Raw genomic sequence first — 19,415 nt, forward strand, 5'->3', positions numbered from 1 at the left:
CATGACATGTATTTATGACTATTCAGTTTGCCTCGAATTACATTAAATTTTTTTTTAAACAGTTTTGCTCGGGACATCATTGATTTTTATCACAGCGGCGGGATAGAAACATTAGTGAACATTGAACAAATTGCTGTCCAGCAAAATAACATAACATGTATTTATTATCATGACTATTCAGTTTGTCTCGTTTTACATATTTGTTTTTAAAATAGATTTTCTCGGCTTGTCGGGACATCATGGATTTTGTCAGGTGCATTTGAGTGTTGACATGTTTTGTGTTAGATTTAAAACTAGTAAAAAAACAAAAATACCGAACTCCAAGAAAAATTCAAAACGGAAAGTCCCTTATCAAATGTCAAAATTGAAAAAAATGACAAATGTTTATTACATATTGAAATTCTTATCATTTAAAACTAAAAACCTAATTTATTTTTCACCGACAACTTATACTTGATTTCAAAGCATGTTTAAATACACATTTAATTGATAAGCATTTCAAGCATATTGTTTTTCTTAAATTTTGTGTAACATTTCACAGCGGTATAAAATGTTACTTTTATTATTCTTCCCTTAGTTTATTTATTTTGTATTTACATTGTATCATATATGAAATTTATTTGTTCAGTGTATGTTCACTGGTGTCAATATGTCTTTTGATTGAGTTAAGACATTTCAATTGATATTTTATAGTGTGTCTTTCTATGTTGTGATGTTACACTATTGTTTCAGAAAAAGGGTGAAGGTTTGGTACCATTAAAACGTTTAAACCCGCTGCAATTGTTTGCACCTGTCCTAAGTCAGGAATCTGATGTTCAATAGTTGTCGTTTGTTGATGTGGTTCATAAGTGTTTCTCGTTTCTCGTATTTTATATAGATTAGACCGTTGGTTTTCCCGTTTCAATGGTTTTACACTAGTAATTTTTGGGGCCCTTTATAGCTTGCTGTTCGGTGTGAGCCAATGCTCCGTGTTGAAGACCGCTCTTTGACCTATAATGGTTTACTTTCATAAATTTTGACTTGGATGGAGAGTTGTCTCATTGGCACTCATACCACATCTTCTTATATCTATTAAATATCAAATATATTCGTTGATGCAAGATTTACACAAAAAAATGACAAGTGAATAATTCAGGCTCTCAAAAGACTATATTACACATAGTCTGTACATACAAATTAAACCACATATGTTGTTTGCTATGTAATAAGCGGTGTTGCTTTAGAGATTTTTAAATATCATTATGCATAATTGATCTTCTTTTGTTATTTTTGTTTTTATTCAGGCATTTTTTATTTAAATTGTGCTTGTTATCCCTGGATTGAGCTTGGGTATTTTCAAATATCAGTTGTTACTAGGCATGTATATCATGAATGTAGTGTCGCTAAGGAGATTTTCGCATATCTTTAAGCAAAATTGGACTGCTTTGAGTTTTTTTTATTTCCCATCAGGCTTCAAGTGCCTATTTTTGAGCATTTTGTTAAAAATCAACATTGTATATTTTCAGCCTCAGTAGGTTGCTTTGCAGAACAGATGGTTGCCATGGAGATTTTATGCATATTTTCCTACTCAGTTGAAAATGCTTTTGTGTGACATTTGTTTTGCAGTACAAATTAAATCATATGACTTTGTGTAAAATAATTTTAATATTGACCCCTAAAAGGTGACAAAATTGATTCCGAAACAGCATAATGTTGGTTAGCTGCCATCAATATATATACAAATGTCTACCCAATTTAATTTTTTCTTTGAATTATATGATAGTCGCTTATTTTTGTCAGTACCATATTTTATGTTGAAGACATCTGGATATTTTACAATTTTGACCCACAAACTGCTTATTTTTGTGTAAAATTTATTAACTTGAACCAGTTGATTTTTCTGTTACCATAGCAAACCTAAATAAACCTTTTTTTTCAGATACAATTTTTTAGCTTATCATTTTAAGGTTATATAATTAAAATATTTACTTGCAGTGACCAATACTCTTACTTCTAATATTATATTTTATGTGGGAATATCCATTTTTTTACCAAACATAGTGTCTCAGATTGACTAGCTTTTATGGTAACCATTTTTGACTGCTAATAAAGCTTGAGTTCTTTCAAATGTGTCTGTTTGTCATACAGTCTTATAAGCCTAAGATGTTCATTTTAACCGAGGTTTTATGATTTTATATTTTTTTTTCTCTTTCCACCTGAAGCTCTATGCTAATTGGCACAGCCTCTTAACAATTATTTAACTTAGCTCTTTGTTTTTAGTTTTCCCCATTAAAGTTATATACAAACTACAAACATTTCTTCAATTCTTGTTGAAAATTCTAAATTACTTCGACATGCGTGATATGAAACACTACAGAAAAATCGATAACATGTGATTTTCCGATATTTTTGGTTTTTCATCACAGACTCTTTAATAGTCAGTTTATAAATTTGCATTAATTGGTTTCCATATAACATTTACAACATTTCGGTTTGGAAATGTATATGATTGAAATAAAAGAATCGTAAAAGGAATTATCATCCTGCAATCAGCCTATTTACCATACAAATTAAGATTATACGATAATCGTATACTGTTTGAATATTATCTGTAAGTTCCCGGCTAATATGATAGTTTTATCTCTACCTACCATGTACATCTCCTTAAAGAGTGTTTGCAATATTTGAAATACAAGAATATATTTCATATTATGTATTTGCTTAGTTCCAGTTTCATACTTAAGTATAGATCATCGGGCATATTTGATTTTGCTGCATACTCTTGATGATTCACTGAAAACCCGAAAATCTACTATTAACATACAAATTGATTTCTATATCGACATTTGAACATGACACACATTGAAATTATAGTGTATATAACCTATCACTCTTCAGCGTAACCACCGACGCACTTTAGTGTAGCTATCAACAAGATAGCATCTTAATGTCACCATCGCACCTTAGCGTGATAAAAAAACTCACTTCAGCGTCAAACCATCGTTCTTCCATGGATCATCCTAGTTCGGAGTACAATCGCGGTTCTAAGTCCTACATATTTGTATATACAATTTTATCTCAGCATTCGTTTTTATTTAAAACAGACGTGCACATTCAGGGTCAAGTGTTACAGGAATATATACATGTTCGATCGATTTATCGTTAGCTCTGTTGAGGATCTTGTATTGTTTATAAATACAACCTTCCAATCTTTTAAAGTCAAGAATGTATTTATAAAAAAGAGGGACACTAGTTTTCAATATTCAATTTCTTTGGTACTGATTGACTTATTTACATATAATCTTGATATATAAATATGTAAATGATGTTGACCTTTACGCTTTAAGACTATTATTAAGGTTTCAATTTTCTTTTGGGTTTAAATAACTAAAAATGAACTTCATCATTTTTTTGTTATTTAAAATTGTATAGAATGTTACATTAACTGTTTCCCTTTCCTCTTTGTTTTTCATTTGATGTTGACCAAACATTTTCTAAAAATGTTAAAGCTGTTGCATGGAATTATTGAATATTCAAATTTAAGATTTGAAAAATTTGATTGAAAATTCACGAAGTGAAGGATTTTGTCATTTCCTGACATGTTTGAAGCGCCGGTATAGGTTACCAATCTCTGGCAATACGGTGTAAATGAAACAAGGTAAATTTCAACAACATCACCAGACTATCATTCCACTGAATGTTTGATTAGTTATCAAAAGGGATTTAAAAATAGAAAACTGTCCGATATGTCATGTATGTTAAAAAATGTGTTTCTTTGAAAGTCCCAATTCTGAAATTCACTAGAAAATTAATTTTAGTTTAAAACGGTTATTTTGTTCTTTCTAAAAAAACAATGCGACAGAAATTGTTAATACTGCAGAAAGGCTTCGGAGCTGTTATAAATTTGATGTAAAACGACGACTACAAAGAATGAACAAGCTAAATAGGATTTTGAAATCAAATTATCAATTGACTGGTAAACTAATAAAGAAGTTTAACAAGGTTATATTTTGTGGCCCTTTTCATTTTAAATTCATGCCCCGAATCGTTATCTTATTGACCCTAATTAAACCTGACAGGACCGTGTACATCAAACACAGTTAAAATGATGTCAATCATTAGGTTTTGTGGTACATGTATTAGAGTTTAAAAAAAAACGTCTATTTACTATTATTTAAAATTTTCTTCCGTTTAATCCAACCTTTTTTTTTTCACAACCCCTCCCCCCACCAAAAAAAAAGCGCAAAACAATAACATGATGAAAACATATCTGAAAAGATAAAAAAGAAATATAGTCAAGATTTCATTTAACCAGATCATAATTATTACAAAGACAAAAGACAAGTCCGTTATCCTAAATCAGTTTCATTTTCTCGATTTGTAACAGGTGTTTAACATTTTTTTATTTTAAATTCGATTAGAAAAAAAAATTGAATTAATAATATGTCATTTTTATAGCCCCATAGCATTTTACATCCATAACATATTACCGAAATGTGTAATGCAGAAAATTAATTATAATAGTTCAAGCCGAAGGAAATTTTATCTTGTATAATATTTTCCCTCTGGTGGTATGTTGTTAAGTTGAAAATAAACAAATAAACACTTTGGTATAAAAGTATGCAAGTAGATTTAGCAAATCATTCTACAAAATATTCAATCAGTAGACAAGATGTCCCGGTTCCTGTTTTCAACGGTCATGATTGTACTTGTATCTCAGGTATGTAGATTTTTTTGTATTGTTCTTGTCACGATTATTTGATTCTCATATTTACTGCTTGTTTGGCTATTTTGATACCTTCAGATATGATTTTCGTTATTTCAAGAATTGGGTAAGGATGTTATATCTTAGATATTTGTTATTAATTTATTGACAACTTTGATAAACTCAGAAACGATTTAAGGTGTTCGCTCCTCTGTTTAGAAAATAACAAGGTTTACAAAAGACTGTTATAAATTTATTGTATATAAACATTAGAACTAAACAAATAGAAAAAATGACAGGTCCGTGTCCTTATTTTTGAAATAGAATCAATTGAAAATTTGGCGAAAAATTATTCTATCTAGATTTTTCTAGATACATTAAACATCGGCACCTTTTTCCATTCAAAAAGTTAAGAAAAAATAACAAGGATTTCATGAGATTTTCAAAAAAATATGTTTTAATTATATGTAATAAAAATATTTAAAGAAAAGTAGGGATTAGCGGGGAAAATTGTTTTTGGTACTATATTGATAAAACTAATGGATTCCGACTATCTAACAAAAAGTCAAAAACAGACGGCGAACATCCTTTAATTCTTAAAATATTGTGTGGACAATTTTATCGAAGACTGTATGATGCATTCTTAACGTATTTTGGGTATCTTTGTCGTGATGGTGTCAACTCATTGCCGAATACCCATATTTCTTGTTATCTATATTGCCATTTACATGAAATTTAACTAAATAGTTTGCCCAAGAAGTTCAAAATATCACAATGTTTTAGAAAAAAAGTATCTTTCAAAAAAACTTCGAACAAATATACCTTTTGAAAAATGTTTTCGTCATATTTAAAGATTATCATTTTTAATCCATATAATTTGCACAATGAATGCATCTATCATTGTCTATCGTTGCGTCGTGATTAGCTAATATCCCAGAGAAAGTGTAGTTGTCCTCAGTTTTATAATTTGTATTTATTAACAAACAACTCATTTCTTTAAAGCTTTCTAGTTGGCGTCCAACAAAGCATATCGAATACAAGTGTCATCATCATTTATATGTCGTCTTAAATAACAAATCACAAGCATTTTCTCATACAAAATGCTGAAATGGAATCATTCTCCAAAATAAATAGATATAGGAAGGTGTGGTATGAGTGCCAATGAGACAACTCTCCATCCAAGTCAAAATTTATAAAAGTAAACCATTATAGGTCAAGTTACGGCCTTCAACACGGAGCATTGGCTCACACCGAACAGCAAGCTTTAAAGGGCCCCAAAAATTACTAGTATAAAACCATTCAAACGGGAAAACCAACGGTCTACTCTATATAAAAACGAGAAACGAGAAACACGTATGAACTACATAAACAGACGACAACTACTGTACACCAGATTCCTGACTTAGGACAGTTGCAAACATTTGCAGCGGGATTAAACGTTTTAATGGTACCAAACCTTCTCCCTTTTTCTGAAACAATAGTATAACATCACAACAAACAAAGACACACTATAAAATATCAATTGGAAGGCTTAACTCAATCAAAAAACGTAAATTAACACGCAATGAACGAATAACTTTGATCTGTGATACCTGAATGCAAATACATACTTAATAAAAATCATAAGGGATAAATAACTAAGGTCAAAAGTAAATAAACATGTTGTAACAAAGTTAAAGTATGATACCACTGTGAAATGTTAAACAATGTTTAGAAAATCATCACTTTTGAAAAAACCTGTGTCATATTTTACACAGGTAAATGAAAATAATTGTGTTGTTAAGTATACTTCTTCTTCTGTGTGTATAAAATCCTCCGTTTAGGAATACCAAGAAATTTCTTTAATATCAATAAAACTAATCTAACACTTGGTACATATGGGGTGAATATCAACAATAAAACTATACAATTAGTGCTAGATAAAACTTCCTGTACAGGTGCAAGAACATTATTTAAGGAGAAATGAAATAATTTTGATGTCCATAGTACGAAGAAGTGAAAATGGGTAGTAATTCCAAATAATCAAAGCTGGTATATAGACAAGATCCATGTTAGCATTAAATAACAAAAAAGCATTACAACTAGTAACAACAGGTCAAATTAACAAGAAAGTACGATTTGAGAGTACTCGTAGTTACTGACAGCTAGTTAAACATGTTAAAAGCCAAAACAATTAATAATAAAAAATCATGCATCAGAGACTGAAATCAACTAAAACACATCCCAGGAATTTAGTATTTTAACGTCATGAACAGTCAAAGAAGACATGACTTGTGCAATGCCAAAAATAAATGTATCGACAGGTAGTAGGATAGTTAGGAGTGACTTCTTTATAAATAAAAATGAACTTGTGTGTGTCTCTATACATCCCGTTTGAAAAGAAAATACAAATTTAGTTATGTTTTAATTTGCTAATGACAAAATCGATATTAGTGCCAATGTAAACTATATTCAGAGATCTAATTACAACATTGGTACGATAACCCTTACTAATAAGTTTGTCTAAAGGTTCGATGAGTTTACACGGATCACATAGTGATTTCCGCGCTGTAAGTACAATATAAACGTAAAATTTAGGATGTGAAATACCATTTTTAATAAGTTTTCTACAGGTACAGCCAAATTTACTAATTATATCTTTGTATCTATGAAAGAATTTAGTAAAAGTTTTAAGTAATTTATGGTAACGAAATCCCTGACTTAATAATTTACCAGTGATGCATTGATTACGTTCGTTAAAATCTATGACATGACTACACACACGGGCATACCGAACGAGTTGGGATATATAAACACCGTATGATGGAGCTAAAGGCACATCGCCGTCTTAAAAAGGAAAATTAACAATAGGGAATGAAAAATCGTCTCTTTTGTCGTAAATTTTAGTATGGAGTTGTTACCCTTTAGAAATTGACATGTCTAAATCTAGAAAAGGACAACTGCTGCTGTTTATGTTAGATTTAGTTAAAGTAAGTTCTTTTGGGTAAATTTCGGTAGTATAATTAGAGAACTCTGGATTATTTAACGAAAAAATATCATCCAGATAACGGTAGGTATTGTTGAATGTATCAACCAAATGTAACAATGATGTGTCTTTACTGAGTTCGGTCATAAACTAAGATTCATAGCAATACAGGGATAAATCTGATATTAAAGGGGCGCAGTTAGTGCTCATAGGAATGCCTACTACCTGACGATACACTTTCATGACTTTATCACCGAAACGTACATATATGTTATCTAGGAGAAAATTTAAAGCTTCAATCATATCCTCTCATTTCCAGTAAGTGTATATAGCATACTTTCCTTTTTCGTTACAGAAAAAGGCTTTAAACGAGTTACAGCAAATAAATTTACAATGAGATTTTTCGAAAGACCATTTTATTAAATATGAAAACTTTTTCTTTATTAGATTGTGTGAAAGTGTAGTGTAGAGATTAGAAAATTCATAACTGTTAACAGAATTAAAAAGAACCATCAAAATCATGTATTTTATCTAAAACCTCTAAAGAATTTTTAACACTCATAAAATAACTAATACCATTATTTTCATAAGCTTTATTACAAAAGTTAATAACCAGTTCTTTGATAGTAGTAAGGGAGGTAGTAAGGAGCACTGATAGATTAGTAGTAGAACACTTACTACATGCGGAGATGAAACGGAATTCAAATGTTTTTTTTATGTAATTTCGGTAACCAGTACATGGTAGGGACTTTCAAATGTTCGGAAGAGGCTTTAAGCTGGGTAGTGGCAGTGATATGCTTGTTAACGATTTGACTCTCAGTGGTGCGTACGGACCTGAATGTAGAGGAATTGATAATTTCGTTTTGAAGAACTTCCGTGTAGTATATGCCTCATACCACCACTACATTAATGGCTGCCTTGTCTGCCGGTACGAACACAAACCGCTCTGCGAGTGCTTGGAGTTTATTTTTTGTTTTAGAAATGGGAATATCATGGACCCTATTATTAATTTCAGAATTATTTTCAAAATGAGATATTCGAATATTAACAGTATTCATAATTTTATTCAAAGCTGATTTGTTTTTTGTTTTTGTTTTTATTTTGTGTTTAATTTAAAGGCTTCCAAGATAAAATGTCTTGAAAATTATGCTCCCATTGGACTTCTTAAACTGATCTGATGTCTTCGTTACTGATTTGATACTCAAATTTAATCGTAAGACATATCTATTTTTGTTTTGCCCTTAATAATTATTTTTTTTTAACAATTGTGCAAAGATATATCTGTCAATCTTAAAGAAGAAGCCTTAATTTTTAAACATTATTGAATTCTTGTATATTAAAGCAAAAATAATATAAAGTATGTATTCAAAATTTCAGGTGTTTGGAAGAACTTTACTGGATGCAAGGTATGAAAATTTATTAGTATTTCATAAATCATATTATATATCCCTTATCAATTAGACTGTAAATTGTGTGTGTGTGTGTGTGTATGTGTGTGAGTTATAGATTCTAGGTGCCGTAAGTTGTGTATCTTTTTATTTACTTTATAGTTTTCTTTTTATTTGTGTTCTTGCTAAAATGTTGCTCTTATTCGCATGACTTTTGAAATGACGCGGTATATATACATCCTGCTATCGGTTTGTCGAATTTGGACGTTCCTGGAGCAGGTGGGTCCTGAGCTTCGATTCTGACTTAGGAGGTTTTTACATTGTTGTTTCCATTATGTTTACCCTTGGATATGAATATTTTACTTAGTTTTTATTATACGATATGTACAGTTATAGATACTAATTGTTCTACATACTGTCGATACTTTTATTTTGCATTGTAAACGGTCACGTTTTCTTTTTCTTCTCAAACTGAGTATGAATTCTTTTACGCTTAATTCGTTGGATATGTCCTGATTCATATTTGAACAGGGAAAAAAATATTTATTTATTAGTTGAAATCGGTTTTGAAATACCAATTGGAGTTTATAGTCATGGTGCGTTTGAAGCGTTTTTCTGAATTAAAACTAAACCTGCATTAAGAACTCAAACCCTACAAAAAGATGAAAGTCAGGAATGTTGACTACTAGAATACGTGATCAGCGATTATGACCATAAGAGACACAAAGCGATCAGCCAAAATTAAACTACGGTCAACTTTGCATGAGAAAATTTGAACCTTAGCTTCATAATAATTTCTTACCTTATCAACGGTGAATTACTGAAAGGTATAAATCCTGTCAGTACCAAAGCTCTGCGACGGAGCTGAGATAACCATCGGGGACTAACAGTTTCACCAGTAGCGGTTTCGACCCAGTGCTTGAAATTACTTTATCATTTTGGTATATCCGGAACGCGTTTATGGATTTACCTTGGTAATAAGTAAAGCACAAACACAAACATTTGAAACCCAAGAAAATATAACTACTTGAATGTTTTATGAGCTTATGACTAAATTAGACACACAAAAAGAGTGCATTTGTTCATTAACATATACGCAGTAGAACTCTTATTAGTTATAGCTCAATAAGTCCAGTTTGCAGATACAAGTTACTAAAAAATGTGTGAAATTTGTAATTCAATAAAGACTTTACCATACAGTGAAACGAAATGTCTGTTATAATTATAATCTTAATGGGGTAGACGTTTGGTTATCATAGTTCTTTTTTTAATGAACGTGTTTGTCATGATATCATAACGATGTTGCGTGCAAAAAATAAATTTATGACTTTCGATGTTAAGAGCTTGCTCCCTTCAGTAGTTTGATTCATCTATATTTATACATTACTGGTTGGTTTGAAACGCATTAACTTTTTCCGCCCCCATAGTATATAGAAGCGTTCAATTTTCATCGAGCCTATATGAATTGCCTTTGACTTTTTTTCAGCATAGAGAAGCGTAGTATAGGTAAGATATATATTTAAAAAAAAACATAATTTTGAAGAAAGAATATACATCACTATTTCTATAAATAAGAATAAGATCAGGGTAAAACGTTAAGTTATAAAATGAATGACAACATTAAAAAACAACAAATAGAATAATCTGAATAAAATGAATATTTGAATTAAAACAAAAACAGGACACGTAAGGTCAGTGTAGATTCTTCAACAAATCTTGCCTAGCACATACTGCACATCTTACGTTGCACAGCCAATGTTTTAGACATGATGTGTTATGATTATTCTAGAGTAATTATCGGTTTATTAATTTTGCTATGAAAATATATACAATGCATCATGTACAGACAAAGACAAAGACCTGAATCAACAATAAATTCCATCAATAACACAAATCATAAATTATAATTGGAGGCCCAAGCTGACGAGGTTCTTGATTTAGCACAGATACATCAATATATGGAATGATTTAATCTTTTTTTTTCAAGATCTTAAACCTAAAGCTTTTTTCGATCATTCTCGTATGTGCAATCTAATGAATTTTACGAGTCTGTTTGAAATTCTATTGTAAAAAGGTGTACTATGATTGCAGAAATTCCCTTTTCCTAAGCTTGTACACACTGGTTGTGAAATTGTTTTGATTGTTTTACTGAAGGTATAAAAAAAATATTCCCAGTTCATTATGAACACTTACATTCTAATACCGAACAAATAATATTGAATACACGTTCAAACCAAAGCAGTTAATAACTGTAATGTTTACAAATGTTCAAAACTAGCACATTATGATTTATTTTGAATATACAGACAAACATAAGCTTTGTGTTATATAAATATGCCTATCAATTTAGAATTACTGATTATAGATCGCAAAATATCTAATGTTTTGCCTATTACCTTAAGTAATATATACTTTCAGGATCTTGTTCGAAATGCTTTAAGGTATGTCCAACCGGCCAGAAAATCCGTGATCGTACAGAGAAAGATTACATGCACAACTGTGTAATTTGTGTAAAAATCCGTTGTTGCCAATGAAGCTACAAATAATGTGTTGTCATCAATGATTAACATACAAACAAAAGCACCTCATATAACCGGTATAATTGTGCTGTGCAATTTAACTTATGCGTGCATTAAATCATATTTATAAACGGATTATTGATCTGATAATATATAATGTTTTACTTTAAGTAATATATATTTTCAGGGTATTGTGGGACATGCTGGTTGGGATGTCCAACGGGACAGCACATCCGTGCATGTACAGAGGATGATTTTAAGCACAACCGTGTGATTTGTAAATGCGTACCTATATCAGGTGAATATATCCGTGCGGTTAACACGCACACTTCTCCAAAATAGAAAATGTTCTATCATGTCATTTTTAGCATTTATTCGTTGGGAAAATAGTCATTCAGTCATTAGCACAGATGAGTCAGAAATTCAAGCTTTAAAACGGGGGCATATTCGGGCCTATTCATTCGTCATTGATGCTATTTAATATTTAAGGTAGATCGGTTGTCTTTCGCCATCTGGGATTGTAAAATAGCAGAAAAAAATCCGTCTAGAACTTTTAGGAAATGTGCAAATTTCGATAGTAAATTATTATGCATTTAAATGGAGAAAATTATGTAATTATATATTTTTACTATTGTTTGTTTTTTACAAATGTCGAATATATATTGCTTGATTCAATTTTTGCTATATGAGGGGAAATAACTCGGATAATGTATTTTCTAAAATGTTATTAATTTATAAATTTTGTTTTGTAGCAGGAACACGAATCCCGTGGCCCCAATTTTTCTTTATAGTTTTTGAAAGCACCTTATAAGAGCTATCACCTTATATTTTATCTGAAAATTCTATCTTTCAGTTTTCATTTTGTCACACGTAATTTGGTTTTTCATGCATAATCTATACACAATCTGATAATTTTAAACACCATGTAGCTTGTAAAAAAGCCCCATGGCACATACTTTTAATATATTTTTGGGAAACGCATAATATAAACTATGTTTTGGCGGATTGTTATGGAAAAAAACCTATCGATTCAAATTACGACCCCCCCCCCCCTTCCCTTATATAGAAAACTTATTAAAAATGGTATTTCAACATATTTTGATAATTATCAGTTCTGCTATTTTAGTAGCGGAAAGGAGACAGCAGTGTGCTTTTTCGGGAGTGAACAATTGCCTTGGTTTGTTTTAAAGTTACACAGGCGAGATTCAAACAGTTAATGTCGCATACATGGCGAATTGATTCCCCGAAATTATTGCAGTTATCTTGAATGCATTAAAATTAAGGTTGAAAAATCACCACAATAAAATTAATCTGTACGTGTACCAGCCTTTTATTCCAAACTACCAATATATAACTTACAATCGTCGATTCCTATCTTAGCTTTTTATTTCTTTTCATTCTAAATCCGTGATATGTGAATTTTGCAAACTGTCTAAAAGTCTTACGGTAATCTAAAAATAGATTCGACTAATGTACAGAATTCATTGCAATTAGAAAATTATTGATGGTTGTTGCAATGTCTTACATTTTTGTTATAACAAGGAATAGAAGGCACAAGATTTATCGATTCGAACCTTGTCGGAAATTATCAATTACAAAGATTGATTGAAAAAAGTAAAGTAACAAAAATACCGAACTCCAAGGAAAATTCAAAACTGAAAGCCCCTTATCAAATGGCAAAATCAAAAGCTCCAACACATCAGACGAATGGAAAACAACTGACATATTCCTTACTTGGTACAGGTATTTCCTTATGTAGAAAATGATAGATTAAACCTGGTTTTATAACACATGTCTATATAATCATAAACTAAAAACATAATAAAATTAACGGTATCAATATTTCAGCATTTCGATAATAAATGTCTCCACAGTGTTGATCGAGGATGAAATCTTTGACGCTCCAAAACTTATCAGGATCAGATATTTGCATGAGAGAGATACATTCCTTAATTGGAAATTCCAATAAAAAAATATCCGTTTTTCCATGCCAGTACCAAAGTACTGGATACTAATATTCTTATAGGCTCGAGAACTAACAGCCCAGCAGACGTCAAAGAGGGACGAAAGATACCAGAGGGACAGTCAAACTCATAGATCGAAAACAAACTGACAACGTCATGGCCAAAAATAAAAAGACAAACAGACAAATAATAGTACTGATGACACAACATAGAAAACTAAAGACCAAGCAACACGAACCCCACCAAAAACTGGGGGTGATCTCAGGTGCTCCGGAAGGGTAAGCAGATCCTGCTCCACATGTGGCACCCGTCGAGTTGCTTATGTTATTACAAATCCGGTAAATAGTCTAATTCGGTAAGTCAATTATCCATATTGCAAAAACTTCCATACGAACGTTTATAAATTCAGCTGATAGACAGATTATTTTTTTCAATTTTTTTTTTTAATTCTAGATATTTATTCTCCCATTTTAGCAACGACAAATATAAATCTTTAAGAGAGGATAATAATAACATGCATCACAGAAAAATGATACCAAACATTGGCAACTAAAATTTATAGATTGATTGATTGGTGTTTAACGCCACTTTCAACACTATTGTGCTATTTCGTGGCGGTCAGTTTGTATTGGTTGAGGAACCCGGAGTACCCGGAGAGAACACCGATCTTTGATAGGAAAACTGACAATCCTAGTCAATTAAGTTTGGAGTCGAGTGCACCTGCTTCGTGCTGGATTCGAACTCACAACCTCAGTGTTAACTGGCTAGTGATACAGTAGTTGGAACACTGAGACCACTCGGCCACCGAGGCTCCCACCAATTTTATAGACAGATATTAGCTATTGAAAAAGTAAACGACTTTCTCATTATTTTCCAACTTCTTTTTACGATGTTTTGATAGTGGATTGCAGATATTATTAAAATATATTTTTGTGTGTTCTACATTAAACTTGTTCATTTAAAACTGGAGAGCCTCGTGTTATCACGAAATTTTGCTAATCTTTGCTTTTAAAAGTCTCTGGACGTATAACCAGTTCGTAATAATTCGATGCTTTATTGTTTACATAGATGCATTAAGTTTTTTTTTTGTTTCCTATAATGTAATATTTTGCAATTCTGTTTGCAGAAAGTAAAAGAGACATCCTAATGAACGAGGTAGGCTAGGAATTATGTCCTTAGGTCTAATTACATTGAGTTCATTTTAACTTAAAACAGTACTGAATATACTCTTATAAAGGAATAACGGAACAAAAAGGATAATGCCCGTGCTATGACAGGGTAAGCTTCATTTGCTATGGATGCATTACCCGCCATGCAAATCCACAATCAGTAAAGATGTCACATCCGGAAAACCACACAATCGTTAACATTATAGACCAGACGGCTGTTCTATTATCTAATGACTAAGACCATGGAAACATGTTGCATGTGTGTTGAGACACATGCACCCAGTATCAGTCAAACAATTCGAGATAGTGATCGTAAAATTATGTACTGTCGATTTCACTTCATAACTCTGTTGAAGCAGTTTTTGTTAAAGTAGCACACCTGGTAATGTAATATGCATGGACGTAACGTAAAAATAAAGATTCGTACATGCCATACGATTGGCAAATGGTAAGTTACTGTTGAAAAATGGGAAGTTGACAATTAGAAGTTGAAATCTTCACGTTTGTCATGGATTCTAGTTTGAGGTCGTCCTGTGTCAGTCTCGCAGAGCATATACAGATATCAATCGAACCTTCTAGTGTCAGTAATATTCGTTACCTTATGATCACTGGGGTATCATTCAAATGTTGGATGAAACATGTATTATGGTTGGCTGAATGATTTTTGTCTATCAGCTCATAGACATAATTTTGTCATTTTACCGTGACGTCATCAACATTTTTGTCATGATTTGCACCTTAAAAATGGAATTTATAATTAAATTATAAGGAACGACTGTTATATGTTTTCTGTCTATTCGAAATAACCTCAAAAATTTGGTGCACACTTTTAAATAACCCGCTACGCGAGTTATTCAGTGTGTACCACATTTTTATGTTATTTCTTCATAGAAAAAATATAACAGTCATTCCTGCATTATGAGATGCAAGCACTCACTGATATGTGGGTTAAAGAATGACAGGACATAATCAATTTATCTGAAAGTGAAATGAAAAGAAAACGTATAAGGATTAACACATGATTTTAATAATGAACTGAATGAATCGATTCAACATAACCATTTTATGATATCCTATTAAATAATTAATAATTAAATCCGAGAAGGGCGAAACATTGATAAAAACAAAGAGCATTACTCTGAGACCAAAAACAAACCATCTTCCATTGGCGATTTGTGTATTCATTGTCAATAGTTTGGATAGCTTATTTTGGATATCACTTTGATAGCACAATTATTTAAGAGGAGCAATGAAGCCATATCAGATACAGAATTACATTATAGATGTTCTGGTCGGTTTAATTGACATGTTCGTAGTAACTAAGAGCGTACATTTCGGAAGTTAAGTATCTAAAATGAAATTATTATTATTTTTGTTTTCAGGAATAGGTATGGTACTTGTTGGACGATTCTGATATGACGGTGTTAATTTTTTGTGACATTATCATATGTGGATTCTTTTTAACCAACCAACATACAAAATGAAATGTTCGTCAGTTTCAAATAAAACCTAGATGTTTTATGATGTCTTGTCTTTTTTCTTTTTTTTTAAATTGAAGATGTATTTAGAAATATCACTTATTTCTATATTCAATTTTTTTTATGGCAAACCATCTATTTGTTCAATTGATTAACAGCTATCATAATTCTTTCATAAAGCTTCACACTAAAAACCTTGATTGTTTGAATTTGCACGATAAGTCAGTCAAAAATATATTCTGATGAAGTTGACAAAGAAACGTAGGGATGCTGTCGCCTTTGGTATATGTGATTTAATTTTTATAATGTGACATCACCGAATTAGAATCATTAGCACATTTAATGAAAACCTTTAATTTTGCAACATATGTAACAACAAAACTTATAACACTTCCTGCCGCCCCATTTTGAAGTAAAATTACGTCTATAGTTTTTTTTTCTTTTTTTATGTGTTTCAATGACTGTTGATTATCTTTTTGTTGTTTGTTTTAAATTTTCTCATAGTCGTTGGTTGTCTCCTTCGGATGTTCTCCCACTTTTCCACCTAGAACGCCAAAAGGCACAAAAAAATATGTTACAATATATAGGGAATTATGTAATAAAATGTTATCTAAAAAAAAAGATAAGCGGAAACTTATAAAATGAAATATGTTAACTGTCACCAAAAAGGCTCGAAACTAAAATTTTGGAAAACTAAAAAAAAAAAAAAGAAAATAGCAAGAAAAAAAAATTAGAAGTCCATACAACGTAGACCAACAAAGATAAAATTTTACGGAGTAACTTACAATCGTACTTGAATTTATTACTATTATATGATTAATGGAAATTCACATTTATAGACTAGACAAAAACTATATAATACAATCATGATAATGACGTTGCATTGGCTCCAATGAATGCCAAAAGGTTAAAGGTGATAATAGTTTCAAATCTCATCAATCAAATAAAAAAAAACGAAGGAATGCATTAACTTAAAAAGAAGCGGGGCAGGTTGCATCGACAAGGTAAGTGTCTCCTGCTAGGCATGCATTCCCCTCCTCCAATAAGAATTAATACTCAGTCAGAATTTTACAATCGGTTAAGTTACAAATCAGACGACAATACTGGTATATAAAGATATCAGACCGTGAAACATGTCGCTAGTGAGATGAGACGCAGACACAATGTATCGGTCAACCAATTCGTAATATCGATTTCAGTCTTTCTTCCTCGTAACTTTCTTGGAGCCGGTTTTGTCCGTTTAGTGTGAGCATGCACGAGTGTAACGTATTTACTGAGGAACATGTATATAAGCGACATGGAGCAGAGAGCAAGTTACTGTGACATACAATTTTGACCTGTAAGTTTGAATATTCCTTTGGTATCTTTGGCCTCTCTTTTAAATCTAAGAATTGGAAAGATGACAACTGGAAAGTTGAAATCATCAATTGTGTCATAGATTTTAGTTTGAAGTTTAAGGTATGAAGCTAACCTTCTACTTTAGAACACTTGTAGAAAATATCATTTCTAACAATCTAAAACTGTAATATGTGTATTAATGTTGTACAATTTTATACAAACACAGATAGGTAAACTTTCATCTGTTTGTAAGTAGTCCGACGTCACCGTACTAAAAAATAGACACTATCGAGTCGAAATATTTTTTTCCTGGGTAATTAAGTCCCAGTGAAATGACGTGTTTTACTGATACGTATTATATCATTCTTTATTGCTTTCATATACAGTACGCGTTAGTTTGTAATACTGGTCGCTGGAAGAAAAACTACAAAATAACTCAAACTTTCTCCTTCTTTGTATGTGAGCAAAATGTAAATTTTCGAATTATCTGTTCACGAAATTTCTATAAGCTGATATGTTCAGGAATTTACTCGTTTAGGTCAACTGCTTTTAAATTTACGCTTCTAGTTGAGTATAAATATGTTGTTTTATATTTTTAAGACTCATGTGAGGAACCGACATCCTAGCACAGTAATTGTAAAGTACATGTAGGTATCATTTGCTCTAAAATTATATTATTTTTAGTGAAAAAGCTAACATGAGCAACAAGACGGGTGCTAAATGTCAAGCAAAATCTGCTTACCCTTCCGAAGCACCTGAGATCATCCCTAATTTTTGGTTGGGTTCATGTTGCTCAGTCTTTAGTTTTCTATGTTGTGTTTTGTGTACTGTTGTTTGTTTTGTCTTTTTCTTTATAGCCATGCTTATTTTCGACTTGTGAGTTTGAATGTCCCTTTGGTAATCTTTGCTTTTAAATTGGGATGTCACAGTTTATGGAAAGTTACGGCAGTAAATTTCAAGTAGGTTTGAAGAGACAATACATAAATGGGGTCGAATAATAAAAGGAAGTACTTTAAAGGCAGATGAATAACTAGTTTTGACAGTAAAGGCGTTTTGCTGATTGTGATTTTTAATTGAATATCCTACTTTAGCAAATGCTTCATTATGCACATGCTCAATACAAAACCAATCTGTTTTGTTTTGGCTTTATAAATATATCATACCTGTTTATGATAATATGCTTCATTGCCATTCGATAAAAATATAAAATAAAATAAATAGTTATCATTTTGACTACTGAAAATTCAGAAATCATTGCGTGCATTTATTATTGCGATTTTTGAAGAATGGACATAAATGCGAGATTAATTATTGCGATTTCAGGAAAAGCTGCATACAGATATATGCATCAGATATCAGAATGAGGGTTCTTATTATTGCGATACTCACACAGTCGCATTATTCGCATTAATAAAAACCTCGCAATAATTTCTGAATTTACAGTATTGTGATTGTTTATCCTCGTGATAATGATTAGGATGAATTGGTGTCTAACGTCTATTGTAAGTATTACATGTATATCAATACGATAACATATTAATGTGATATGAATAGAACCCCTGTTATGCACTAGACCGCCATGCTGATACAAGTTTTAACATGCTTGTTATCAAAGTAGCAGTCAAAAAGAAGACAACGGAATAGAAGATACTTTGTTTTTCTTTTGTTTTTTTTTTTTACTTTTTAAAAGTTAATAAAAGGTAATTTGCCAATAATAGTCTGAAATCATACGCCTATGAGACTGTCAACTGTGTATTATTTATCTTATCATGCAATAAATCTACATCTACATATATAGACGGGTCTTTCTAATTATACCCCTTAGTATTGCACATGTCCGCACGAGGTCATCGATATCCGGTCGCCATTAAGGTCGTGAAAAATTGTAAACAGTAGAGAAAGCACGCTAT

The 19,415-nt window shown here is 31.4% G+C and overlaps 1 long non-coding RNA gene across 1 annotated transcript; it reads left to right on the forward strand.

The window, feature by feature from the left end:
• The first annotated feature begins 9,019 nt into the window (after positions 1–9,019).
• Positions 9,020–16,210, forward strand: LOC127718268 (uncharacterized). Its single transcript, XR_007989679.1, has 5 exons — positions 9,020–9,055; positions 10,524–10,543; positions 11,744–11,854; positions 14,647–14,675; positions 16,072–16,210. It is a non-coding gene; the product is annotated as an uncharacterized LOC127718268 (long non-coding RNA).
• The last annotated feature ends 3,205 nt before the right edge of the window (positions 16,211–19,415 follow it).

This window comes from Mytilus californianus, unplaced genomic scaffold (genome assembly GCF_021869535.1).
Source record: "Mytilus californianus isolate M0D057914Y unplaced genomic scaffold, xbMytCali1.0.p SCAF_10, whole genome shotgun sequence".
Lineage (NCBI taxonomy): Eukaryota > Metazoa > Mollusca > Bivalvia > Mytilida > Mytilidae > Mytilus > Mytilus californianus.